We start from the raw sequence: 3,072 nt of genomic DNA on the forward strand, positions 1-3,072 counted from the left end.
TATCAATTTTTGACCCCTAAAATTTTTCGATCGCTGAGAAGTGGTTATCAGAAGGGCTATAATTCTAAAACGGCTAAAAAGATTTTAACAAGAAACAGATCATTTGAAAGAAGACGAAGGTAGCTTTTTAATTCTATAAGAAAATACGCAAAATAGCAAAATTATTTGTCAGAAATGAATCTCTTTTTTTAAATGAAAGTAATAGTCCGATTTCAACGTTTGATATAGTTATTTAGAAATCGTGAGATGTGGTCTGGTGTGTTGTAGGTTTCAGAAAAACATTTTCTTTATCGTGCCAACGTTTCGATCTTTATTGAGATCATCATCAGGGCTTAAATTTTTTTGTCTTCTGTGTAATTGTGCCATTCTTGCGTGTCGTGTCGAGAGTGCCAGTGAGATTTTGTGTTTATATACGTTGGATTTTGAAGGGATTTTGAAAATGTCTTTTCTATACCGACTTTCTTCCCCACCCCTTCAAAATCCAACGTATATAAACATAAAACAGCAAAATCTCACTGGCACTTTCAACACGACACGCAAGAATGGCACAATTGCACAGAAGACAAACACTTTGAAGAAATTTTAAAGAAGTAGAAATGCTTTGATTGAATATAAAAGAAATATATTTTGCATTGTATAAATTCACTTTTCCACATCCTAAATGTATTTGTTAAGTGTAAACAATGTTTGTAAATCCCAGGCCCTGAAGATGATCTCAATAAAGATNGAAAGATAACATGAAAACCTGCATTACTTTCCAAACAAACCAATATTCGCCAAATGCAGGGTTGTATATGTTTAGACAATTTAAAAATATTAAAAAACGGAAAATTTCAATTTTTAATTTTTTCCCAAACCACGGCCTATTCACAAGAAGTGGCGTACACGATTCCGATAATTTGAAGTGAATAATCATCATAAAAAGCTTGGCCAATTCCCGACCCACCAACAGGTCGTTACCTTGTAGTTTATCGGGTTGGACTGGTTGATATTGCGGTTAGTAAGCCGAAGATTAGATTTGAACCTAATAGTACACATAAATTTATGTAACTTTACCCAATTTACCGTGCAATTAAGAAAATGAGAAAATATGAGTGGTATTCCAGGTGAGCTAATTATTCCGGCACCCATAGAACTTGTGATGAGATGTTATTTAAATAATGGATGATTTATTTAAATGATGAGATGGATCTTGTCCTCCTATATTGTGTTTACTACAAGGGAATAACAGACTGTTCAAAAAAATTAATGAATTTGAATATCACTAGCACGCGGTAATGCCCTGTGGAATTGAACTAATATAAAAAAGGTGTGTCTTGTTCTTAAATTTTCACATAAACAACTTTATGTGTAAACGGACATGAAATAAAAAATAAAAACATACCTTGTATCACAAATAAAAAATCTTCTGGCGGCCAAGTTGACAAAACATTATAAGACCAAATTTCATAAACGTTGACAATAAATCTTTTTCAAATTTGGTACCACCTTAGTAACCATAATAAATTAAATAAACTCAATTATTCTCAACTTTCGAAATCCCGTGAAATATCTCTCTCACTTGCTCGATCCAATCTCTCTTTTCTTCGTCCAACTCGGTCGAGCTTTTTTCTTGTCTGTGGGGGGGGTATAAACTTATCTATAATTTTCACCAGTTCCTCCGAATGATCGGCGCCTTCAAAGCTTGATCACTGAATTTATCCAATTCAATGATTAGATCAATGGTAGATAAGAGCGGGAGGCTTCAAAAATATTCATAAATGTTGAAAAGCCCATGCATAGTAAACAGCGACGCGAGTCGATCACAGATTATCTTAGGTGGATAGACCGTTACAAATTATGCAAACCTTCCTTTCATGAATTTTTTCAATTTTTTTCACAACTTTACTACGACCATTTTAATATATCAATAAGACGCTCAGCGGACCAGGCGCCCGTGAAACTGCGGTAACGATAATGCTATACAAACAGTGGCTTCATGAAAGATGTTACCGTTCGACCGTGGATTTTCTGCTCGACCTCTCTTTTAAAATGTGTCGATCTTCCCATCCACCCAATTTATAACGGCCCACTTTCTTTCGATAAGGAAGAAAAATTACTTGGAAATCCGACAAAAGCTCCGTAAATTATTACGCTTTCAAAATAGTCACCCCTCTTTCGGGCATTAGGCCAAAACTCGCACTTTTTCCATTTGAAACAGATCTAGTAAAATATGATTTGTCTAATTGGATTTTTTTTAATTTGTAGTGCATGGCGACTACCTTCAAATAGGTAACATGTAACAATGAGTAAGGTAATAGGAGTATTTACGATCTTTCTGTTAACCCTGTTAACTCTGTTAGGTCCTGTTAGATCGAGAAAAATGATGACGTAAACGTGCAATAATCGGCTAGTTAACATAGCTCGATCTAGCAGGCCAGGGCCAATGTTAGATGCTAGGTCGAAAATGTAGTCACATTGCTATCTGTTAGGGCGTAGGTAACCAACATGGCAACATGAATTTAACAGCTGATTTTTGTTTACACGAATTTTTATATTTACATAAGCGTTAATTAAATCAGTCCAATGCATTTCTTTTGTTAAATTCTGACCTGTCGTTATACTCTAATTCATAATAGATAAATCCCCTATCCTGTAAAGTTAGGCTGTTAGACGTTAGGATACAAGTTAGGTATGTCGGCAAGAATTTGAAGCGTGTCATTTGTTAATAATTTTCGTGCATAGTTAGCATTTTGAATGAAAAAGTTGATTAATTTTCTTTTTTATTAACTTCTGGCATTCTTCTTAAGAATTCATAATTCTTACAATTTAACACAAAAGAAAACCAAAACAAACAACAACAAGCCTTCAGGGACTGTTATGCTTTATTTTTGGTTCTACCAGTCGCCACGCGCAGCATTGGAGAAAAATAACTTTTAACATGCTAACAAAAGAAGGGGGTGTTCACGATCTTCCTGGACATTAATCTATTCGAGTTATCACGAGTTAACATCTTACAAACATCGTAAATACCCCTTATGTCCGATGTTCGGTGCGGCTTGAGTCGTCTAGGTGATCGTCTAGTTACGATCG

Source organism: Cimex lectularius, unplaced genomic scaffold, assembly GCF_000648675.2.
Source record: "Cimex lectularius strain Harlan isolate CLEC.00 unplaced genomic scaffold, Clec_2.1 scaffold57, whole genome shotgun sequence".
Lineage (NCBI taxonomy): Eukaryota > Metazoa > Arthropoda > Insecta > Hemiptera > Cimicidae > Cimex > Cimex lectularius.